The sequence below is a fragment of the Trachymyrmex cornetzi genome, unplaced genomic scaffold, assembly GCF_001594075.2.
Source record: "Trachymyrmex cornetzi isolate Tcor2-1 unplaced genomic scaffold, Tcor1.1 scaffold61, whole genome shotgun sequence".
Taxonomy (NCBI): Eukaryota; Metazoa; Arthropoda; class Insecta; order Hymenoptera; family Formicidae; genus Trachymyrmex; species Trachymyrmex cornetzi.
This window is the reverse complement of record NW_017299926.1, coordinates 3132661-3142791: the sequence shown is the minus strand read 5'-3', so window position 1 is coordinate 3142791 and position 10131 is coordinate 3132661. Positions and strand designations below refer to the sequence as shown.

Below are 10131 nucleotides of genomic sequence, written 5' to 3'. Positions count from 1 at the left end.
CTTGGAAGTACAATTTATTTTTTTATAATACTTATCTACAAATATATTTGACATTATGTACAATTACATTCCAATTAAGTTATAGAATTTTGTCTCAATTTCTGTGGCGATCTATGGATCGCCTAGAATGGGCTTTATGATAGAGAGAGCTGCTCCGCTTCGGCCGGAGCTCACAAGGCAAGCCGAAAGAAGTGAGAGGCGAACGGAGGTGTATGCGTGTTACTCGTTCTTATGCAATTTCTGATTGGAATCGTGGGTCACTCAGTTCGTCGACTCTTACGGAAATATGCGCCGGCCACGATCCTCTCGCCCGCAGGAAGGAACGAGGCGTCTGGGATTAGGAAACGCATCGACCATTAGCCCTGTCTGAAACATATCGTTGGTTCTTGTCGTGACCTGTACGCTGTTCTCAAGATGTTGCATCCGATGGTACTTCTGAATGGAAGACGATTTTTGTCGGAAGAAATACGCCCCAACTCTGCGGAATTTTCGCAATTCTCCGCGAACATAGATTTTGTCTCCTGACTTTGAATACTCGAGTTAAACTTGAATTGACTGATAGAAAATAGTTACTACTCGTAGTAAATTTAATAATATTTTGTATTATACATGTTTACAGCAAATTTTTATAAACAAATTATTTTTCATATTTCTTATTTATAGCTGATTAAATTCTTATAACATATTGTTTTTTACGCTATATTACATTAAATTAAAAAGAACTAATCATAAGATTATTAAAATTAGTGCAGTGATTTGTGAGAAATGCTTAGAGTTTTAAAATATAAAAATTGAAAATTTTTTAATTTCGTAACATGACAAAATTTCAAGATTTGACAATTTAACAAATTAAGTTTTAGACTACAATATTTAAAATCGAAAAATCAACAGAAGCTAACATTTTAGTTCTAAGTTCAGTATAGTTACATTCTAAACAGTGTAGAATTTTTTGTTTTATAAAATTTTCGAATCAGGGATTTATTTCAGCTGTTAAAAATATATTTTCGTCAATTTCTGTGAAGAATTTTATCCGAAGAAACGTATTCTTCTTAATAACGAGAGATGAGGACAGGTAAGAATAAGATGGCTTAGAATAAGACGAATCTATGGAAGGACGAGGCAAATCCCTGCATTGAATGCCCGGATATACGGGGTGCTGATGATTGCATGCCTTCAACATTCACACGGCCTCACAGACGCCGGACATGTTTCATGGCTCACGCCTGTCCTGTATAAATGAAAAATACGAGTTACAAGTAAATTAATGATCTGGTAAATAGATCTCCATTAGATGTACTACACTGCACAACCTATTCTTTGCAATATATGTAGAATAATCTGACAATCTTGATACGTTTACAGCTTATTATAATAAGAGAGTGTGAATATTTAAAATATATATTCTTAAATTTAATACTATTTTAATAAAACTTTCATATACAATACATACGCGTATGTAAATTTTGTATAGTAATTATTTATTAGGTCCACAATATTATATTTTTTTAATGTAAAAATGACCATTTCAAGAATATCGATATTTTTTATCATCGTCATAAAATAATCTACTACATAATTATAATCTTCATAGATGTCTAAATTTAATCAAACACTTTTCTAAGGCAACACTTAAATTGCACGGTTTAATTCTGCATTCAAGGACATTTGACGTTCCTCTTCAATCGTTTGGAGCCTCTTATTGATTGGCACTCGACCAATGTTCTATGGGTGCGTAAAGTAAGCAAATAGCCGTTAAAACGAGGGTGAAAGCGAGAGAAATTCGCGACTCGTCCTATTGAATCTATTGTCGCAAATAAGAGCACTTGGAAATCTTTGCATCGCGTCATTGTTCCCGAAAGTGGATGTTAATCAATTTGCATAATCGTTGTTGTGAGTAACCTTGGAACACGAGCTACAAGTCTGTATAGTGATTGGAAAAACATAATTTCTCCTTGCCGTAGAAAGTATTCATATCTGCCGATAATGTAAGCCGTGAAAGTAAAGTATGTGTTTGTATATTGATTCTATTATATCCGTCATAGAATCAAAAAAGAATTAATAATAAAGCTAAGCTTTTTTTCTTGATAGTCGGAAGATAGTAATCAGGCAAAAAGAGAGAAAGAGAAAAAGAAATCGGATAAAGCTTCGAATATTATAACTATTATTAGTTTGAAAATAATAGTCGAGTTATTTCACAGTATAGATGACTATTTAATGAACATTTAAATAAGAATGTACGATATATAGAACTAGATTTCCATGGACGATATAATATATGTGTTACTTTCATGAATTTATCTAACTTGTTCTTTACTCTGTAAAAGTGGTACAAATATGTGACATAAACATCTTTATCTTAATTTAATTTTAGACTTAAAGACTTTAATATCCATATAATAAATTTCAATATGCACAGTTTTAGTTGTACGCAAAATTATACGTAAGATCGTAAATATTGCTTTTACTAAATGAATTCATGAAAGTATCATTATGGGCATTCTATACAGTTTATTCTCACTTATTTAGACCTTCGCCTTTCCTTTCACTGACACTGTTGCGATTTGTAAAACTTAGCGCCACAGCCTATGCAAGATTTTCCATGCGTATATTTGTCATAGACTTTTCACGAAACGTGATATTTTACGAAGATTCCAGCTATCTCTTGAAATGTCGGCAGAGATGTAATCAGAATCTTTATAAAATGCCACAGGGCAAATCCATGAAATGTACGAGTTACTATAAGAAGACTTTACCGTAATTTGTACAATGATTGGCGTTTCTGAGAAAACAATTTCGCAAAAAGTTTCTCTCATTTGTCTGCTTGACAAACGAAATATACGACATCTTGTAAACGGTTCTAATCAGGATTATCCTTGAATATATTGTAAATTATCTTGTAGAGTGTGTCGTAAAAGGTATTATGTCCTCTTTGCGTAAAATAAATTCTCCGTAGCAAAGAATTATTATAGTAGTAGGCTTTCCTTGAGCGGTCGGCCAAATGAATTTTTATTTGGCAAAAGTTGACTCGAACAAGCGGGAGAGTTAGAAATGCGAGATTGCCGTCACGAGCGACATTAATTTGGCTAATTGATAGCGGGGACAATGAGATTTTATCCCGCCTTAGGAATAGCCGCAGGTGAAAGCGACCCGCCCGTGAAATAAAATTCCTACCTCGTGGCCATTCCTCTCATCACGCGCCTCTCCTATGCAATTATCTTAATAATCTGCCGCCGTATCACCATCTCTCAAGCATCCTTTCCCTTTGCCCGCGGTCGCAGCGACGGATATTGTGGCGGCTCAATTTACAGTGATTTGACTCCGTTTGCTTCTTGCAAAAGGATTACGCGGACGGAGAATGTCTCTCCAGCCGATTTGATTATCTCGCGACGATATCTCATAATTTGCAACTAGCGAAATACCGCGATAAACGGCGAATAGATGCCACGGTTAGTTTTGTTCCAATTACTAGATTGTGCGGTTGAGCAGTAATAATACTGTAGATGAATATATAATTAATTTTAATGATGATCAAATTGAAAGCAATGTAAAGTATATATTTTAACAAGGCCAAACTTTGTTTAATTAAAAAATACGATTGGAAATTCTACATTATTGTCTGTAAAATGATAATAATTAAAGTTATTATAAAGTAATATTATAATGTGAAGAGAGATAGTATATGGTTAGAGAGCGTTATAGTTAAAATATTTTAACTGCAATTATATTATATAGATAGTTCTAATATAAGTTCTAATAACTCGCAATTAAAAAATATTTGTGACAAATCAAGATTAAATTAATATACTTGCTCTAAACGGGAAGTTAGTCGAGTATAAACAAAATAAAAAGTGTATTTCTTTATTATTTTATTTATTATTATATAGGTGTACATACATTATTATTGTATATGTGTATATACAATATATACACACATATATATATATATATATATATATATATAATTAACCATCTGTTATATGAATTTCGTAAAAATGTAAAACACTCCAAGTTTGCTAGTTTTAGCAATTATCTTAAAGCAATCACATCACATTATTCACGGCATTACACAGCATAATATCACAATTATCTCGACATAATACTATTCCGTACAGAATTGCAAACTTTTACGTGTATTATGCAAAATAATTTAGCAAAAAGATCTTTGTGTCTTCTTTATCGCGAAATATTAACGAATGTAATTTACTTCGGTGATTTACGCTACTTGATTTTGACGACGCAGCATCGCGAATTGCACGATTAGATTAATTATAGAGCCATGACATCGTAATACTCTCAGAATTCCTTTCCCCGTTTAAATCGGGTTCCCTTCCTTTGGCACTGAGCAAAATGCATTAGTGTTTTGTATATTGCTCTCAGCAGTCTGACAGTTTGCGAAATGGAGATTCTAAAAGTAGCCTAAAGTTTTAATTAGAAATAGATCTATTTCCAAATATAATTTACTTGTTCTACAGAGTACTATATAAAATGTAGGAAATTGGAAATGGACATCAATATTCGATTACTATCGATAATACAAACAATACAATATATAGCAATGTTTTATCGTTTTTTTTTCAATTTCGATATTTTGTGTGTATTATTGAAAATTAACCCTCAGTATCCACAAAGGGTTAGCGTAACCCCCTTCCCCCCCGCCGATTTTTATAGTTCAGTCGTTTTCTTCCGATCCCTTTTCACTTATTGAAAAATATCTTTTGTGCCACGACATTTTAAACTTTCTAATTCAAAAATTCTTTTTTTTTTTAGTTTTCAAACGATAGATTAAAAAAAATTAGTTAAAATCGATTCACTACAATCTGAGATACAAGTAAAAGAAAATACTGGGTTACAAATACCCGGATGTGGGTAGATAGGGACTTTTTTGAGATGTGGGTACTGAGGGTTAATATATTTCTCCTATAGACATTTTTTTTATATAGAATTAACATTATTACGATTATTAGGATTAATTTTGTTTATACATATTATACAATAACAATTTCTATCTACATAATATATGAATTTTTCTATTCAACATTCATTAATGTTTTACTCTTTTATTTATGACTCTTTCATGTAACGTTTAAATATTATCTTATTACTTTAATAGACTTTAACGGCCTCACTATTTCAAACATAGAACAGAGAAAGAGAAAGCCGCGAGAGAGGAAATATATGTAAAAGCATGCGTCACGTCGCGCGAAAAAGGTGAATGCGAGAAAAAGGTGAATGCGGGAGCCCCGATGGCGGATGAGCAATGAACTTGACCGGAAGTGGGTCAGGGTGAATCTTCTCTGAGCATTATCCTCTGAGTGACTATCCTCCGTGTGGCTTTTGAAGCGCGACGTATCATCTAGCAATTTCTCAAATATATACGGATTCCTCCATCGGATTAAATTTAATTTTTTTTCTTTTTTGTTAAATATCTCTTTATAGAATACGAGTCGCTTCGTAGATCTTTATGATTACAGTTTGTGTCGTAAAATTCTAAAGTAATTTAGAAAATATATCAGCGTGGAGTCAATTGAAATATGCTATATAAATCATTTTTGCAAAATTTGAAATAAAAATAAATAAGAGAGAAAAAGATTGATATTATATTATATATTGATGTATTATAGAGAAGAGCACTGTAACATTAATCATATATTTCCCTTTTAAGTATGTACTCATATCTTGCATATTCATATCTTTTGAATGTAAGAAATGTACTGTCTGAATTCAGAATTGTATCTTTCTTTATTATGTCTACGATGGAGAGAAAATGTCGCAGAAAAATGGCACATTCTCTATGAATATATTAGTTCTATGATGTATTAGGTCACATAGTATTAAATTGACGAGGTATGGACACTCAGTGTAATATACATGGAAACCGTTGCTTTAGAAACTCGCCTACGTAACTTGGGACAATGCAGCAATGGGTGAACGTTAAAATTGAAGTACCGTAATTGTGTTAAATGTGATCTTGTTACATTGATAGCGCGAAAGTTTCCGTTGAAATTTCACGAAGATAGCACGTGATGCAGTTCAATCTTCTTGTTATGCAGGGCAGATTTAGTGTACTCCTTGCATAACAGTCACGTTTGTACGTCAGTTTTCATCTTTCGATGTAACGCGAATTAAATGATACCTACGTAACAATTTAATGGATCTGGAATTGTTGTACAGGAAATGCCGTGATGTAAACAAGTCGGTGCTCTGCGCTCTCTCCCACAAGGATTTCTGTCCTTAAATAAATGAACTTGACGACTGAATACGCGGGGGAGGACAGCTTTCTCCAACCGGTTTTATTAATGGTGCGCGACAGTCAAGGATGTTCGCGAGGAGAAATAAAAAGTTCATGAAAGATTACCAAATCGGAAGACCGCAGACAGAATTCCGAAAGCGATTCGATTCACTATTGTACATTATGAAATGACTTTCAGGCACGTCGTGATGGTACAGTAATCGTATCCATCAAGCGTGCAGTGAATATCAATAATTTTACTATCGAGGAGTCCATCAAGGAGCTTACCTTGATCCTTTCACTCTGACAAATCAATCTGACAATTTTTTGTAATATATCTTTTTAAGTCAGAAGTTTAATCAATACAAGATAACTTTTTCACTCTTTTATTATTGAAAGTATGAAATTACATTCCTATTAGCTTTCACGTTTAAGAAACATAAAATTCTGTTCTCTCTCTCTCTCTCTCATTTTTTAAAATGGAATCTACAAACATACACGTGTTATACCACATTTTTTCAGTAGAATTTTTATTATGTGGAAACATTGTACAATCTCCTGCATTTATGATAATAACTTCCATTTATCTGTGTAACTCATGTTGCAATGCATACAAATTAGATGTTTTCTAGGTCGAAGTCTCTGAATTCGTCGCGTAGCCTACTTTCAGATGCGCGCACAAATTCGCGGACAACGCCTATCGTGATCGTATCGATATAATCAGCGTCTTAACTTTTACTGGAATGGGTGCAGCCGCAATCGATTACACACGGAACTGGCGAGGCAAATCCATTGTTGCGCGAGCGACCTTTAGAATCAATCGGGAGCTTGCCTTTTCCTTCCTTGGATTTTCTCACGGATCAAAGTCATTGGTTTTATCTCATATATAATTGAAACTACTTTCTCTCTTACATAGAAATACAAGTAAATGTTTCAAATTCAATATTAAACGTATATTCAATTTTCTACTTTGTTAGATTTTTGTAACTTACAAAAAGCGCATAAGTTTAGATCAAAGATATATAATATAATTCTTTTTTTTTTCACAGTCTTGTGTCAAGTAAAGATACAAAAAAGAAGTTATTTCCTATTTTATTCCGTTCGTTTTATTCCAAGCATATAATTATGACATATTTATTGTAATTAAATTTTATAGTTACATTAAAATTTAGAAACAAATAAAAATTACAAACTCATCTATAATAAATTCGCTTTTTTTGTTTATCCATACTTTCTCTGGTATAAAAAAATGATACTATAGTTGTTATACGAAAAACTGGTTTCCATTTAGCCCATGTCACCGTAGCTCAAAAATTAATTATTATACATGTACCAACTGTGTCACCGAAAGAAAGCAGGTCACACATTTTACAAATTGGTAAATATAAATTTTTGTTACATTTTAATTTTTTTATAACATGCAATATGTATGTATTTATAAATTCATTAATTTCTGCAGTTTGGTAATATAAATTCTTAACAGCAAAATGAAAACAATATGATACATAATAAAATAAATATAATTACGGTTTGTTTATTAAATATTTCGTGAGAACACAGCAAAATTTACTAAATATAATACTGTAAAATTATATATTACTGTAAAATTACGAGTATGTTTTATTACGATGCTTCACAGAATAGTGTACTAAATCGCCTCTAAATAATATTATTCAAAAATTTTAAGAATGGAAAAATAAGTGTTTCGTGAAATGTCGATTTACTTCGATCAATATATGTATGATGCTACTCGCCAGTTAGATTCCTAAATGTGTTACCGCAGAGATTATATAGCACGAATGTTGCGTAGTCAACCTGCTACGCAGAGAGTAACTACTTCATGTTGCATCATTCAAGAGGAAGTACGACTATAATCTGTAAAATTGTACCATTTCTCTGTGAAAACTTTTACAATAATTCGTGCAAGACTTATTTCGTCTTCTTTCAATTTGCTCTGGTTATTGTCAACCAATATTTAAGGCATTCGAAGTTATTGGTCTGGAAATTCGTAATAAAATGTTAACGCTAACGTGATGAAACGTGGTAATGGATCCCATGACAGATGCAGTTTGCGAAGTAAGGAGAATAATTAACGCGGTCGACAGGAGGTCAGGTTGTCTGCTCTTAAAATAAACTTCCAACGGTGAAATTTGTTCTGACAGATAGGCTATTATTGTTTGTTTATTACAACCGTTTTCTTGTGCGTCGAAGTGTCAAAATGCAATATTTATTAAGGCCATGGCCAAAGAGGAAAGTTCTTTTAATTGTTTCCGCGAGAAGTTCTCAACCATCCGTTGTCGATTCGATCACATTATGTTGATGTAGGCAGTCCATCCGTGTGATAAAGTATGTACACAGTAAATATGAACAACTTTGAGAGGAGAGAGTTGTGGGGAGTCTCTTACTTTCACATTCGGATTTCTGACCGTTTCGGTCCGGGATCCGCTTTTCACGGAACTTTTTTCACTTTTTCCCATAATTTTATAAAATTTAAGAAACGTTTCACGTCTCTCTTTCATAACGTAAAATAGGATATCTTTGTCGTAGTGGGTCCTAAAAAAATTAATTTGAACCTGCATCTATCTTTCATTTTTGAAGACAATGATTTGTTCTAGACTCTATTTGTCAAATATATACTATATTTTAGGATTAAAAATCTTTGAAATTCTTTCTCACTTTAAATTACTTTCTCACTTCGAATTTAAAATCTTGTATTAGGTTTTATGTATATGATTAATTAATTAATTAATCTGCATTTTTAAAAATTGCATTTGAGTATCTAGTAATTAATAATATAAAACAGATATCGGGAATGAAGGAAAAGAAATGTAAGAAAGAGATTAAGAGAAATGATCGATTATCTTTTTACTGACAATAATTAACTGACTCTTTTCAGATTCTTTTGAATTCTCCTTTTAATTTATGTAAATTGAAACGAATATAGGTTAATCATGCTACTATCTCGAAGCTTTTTAAGTTAATTATAAAGTTATTGCCGTTCCATCATTTCCGCCCGATATTTCTATCATTTAATATAACGTCCACTCGCTTTTCCAGTAGAATTTGATTTCCGAGTGACTAGACGATGCCGAAACAGGTTTTGTATCTTATCTTTTTTTCTTTATTAAAGGCTGGAATTCATTGACCTGGACCACAGAAATTTTCATGCGGGCACTCCACATGAAAGTTACGCTGTGTAATGGTTATATCCGGTTCATCCAGTTTTCGCGTGTCTACCTGACGGATTCGGATCGAGTATGTGTATCAAGACAAACTACGAGCCTTTCTACGTGATCACCTGTCTCCATTTTCTCAAACTTAATGGTTCTCGAAACTTTCGTCGAGAGCAATCATCATTTTAACTTGTGCAATCGATTTTAATCTATTATATTTAACAATATAATATATTATATTTAAATTTTAATCTATTATATTTAATTTTAAAATTTATTATAATCTAATTTTTAATTTTAAAATTTATTATAATCTAAAATTTTAATCTATTATATTTAAATATTATTTTATTTCTAATGTTATTAGAGGTTAACTCAATAGCCAAGGACAAATAATAAAATCATTCCGTTAATACGTTCTTATTCGATTTAAAAATTTTTATTGAAAACAAGGTAGTGCAAATTAATAAAAAGTAAATTTATATTATACAATGATATAGTTTAGTAATATATACTTTTAAACATACTTGTATAAATAATTATATATACATATAACTTATATGTATATTAAAATATAAAATAAGTCGTATAACAAAAATACAATAAAAGAAAACTCCGCGATAATCTATAAATATTATAAATAGCTTATAAAAACGTCGAGTATATTCATTAATATTAGTTTCTATTGAAGTTATAAAACCAAGAGTAAATTAAACTATTAAACTCATA

General features: G+C 31.8%; 1 protein-coding gene across 2 annotated transcripts in view; it reads right to left on the bottom strand.

Annotated features, from left to right (window-relative positions):
* Mctp (multiple C2 domain and transmembrane region protein) overlaps positions 1 to 10131 on the bottom strand; it is a 40269-nt gene that overhangs the window by 1928 nt on the left and 28210 nt on the right. Inside the window, exon 10 of one of the 2 annotated variants that reach the window (XR_001940385.1) lies at positions 6681 to 6695. The exons of the other annotated variant lie outside the window; for it this stretch is intronic. The gene's annotated coding sequence lies outside the window, so the exon portion shown is untranslated. Of the gene's footprint in view, positions 1 to 6680; positions 6696 to 10131 lie in introns of those variants that run through there. 2 annotated transcript variants of the gene reach the window in all.